The sequence below is a fragment of the Colobus angolensis genome, unplaced genomic scaffold (assembly GCF_000951035.1).
Source record: "Colobus angolensis palliatus isolate OR3802 unplaced genomic scaffold, Cang.pa_1.0 Scaffold45, whole genome shotgun sequence".
NCBI lineage: Eukaryota > Metazoa > Chordata > Mammalia > Primates > Cercopithecidae > Colobus > Colobus angolensis.
Window position 1 is genome coordinate 6,741,986 of NW_012117932.1, and position 446 is coordinate 6,742,431.

Consider the following 446-nt stretch of genomic DNA (forward strand, 5'->3'; position numbering starts at 1 on the left):
AAGATCAAAAGAGACAAAGAAGGCCAATGGTAAAGGGATCAATTCATCAGGAAGAGCAAACTATCATAAATATATATGCACCCAATACAGGAGCACCCAGATTCATAAAGTAAGTCCTTAGAGACTTACAAAGAGACTTAGACTCCCATACAATAATAACAGGAGACTTTAACATCCCACTGTCAACATTAGACAGATCAACGAAACAGAAAGTTAACAAGGATATCCAGGAATTGAACTCATATCTGCACCAAGCAGATCTAATAGACATCTACAGAACTCTCCACCCCAAGTCAACAGAATATACATTCTTCTCAGCACATCACACTTATTTGAAAATTGACCACATAGTTGGAAGTAAAGCACTCCTCAGCAAATGTAAAAGAACAGAATTTATAACAAACTGTCTCTCAGACCACAGGGCAATCAAACTAGAACTCAGGACT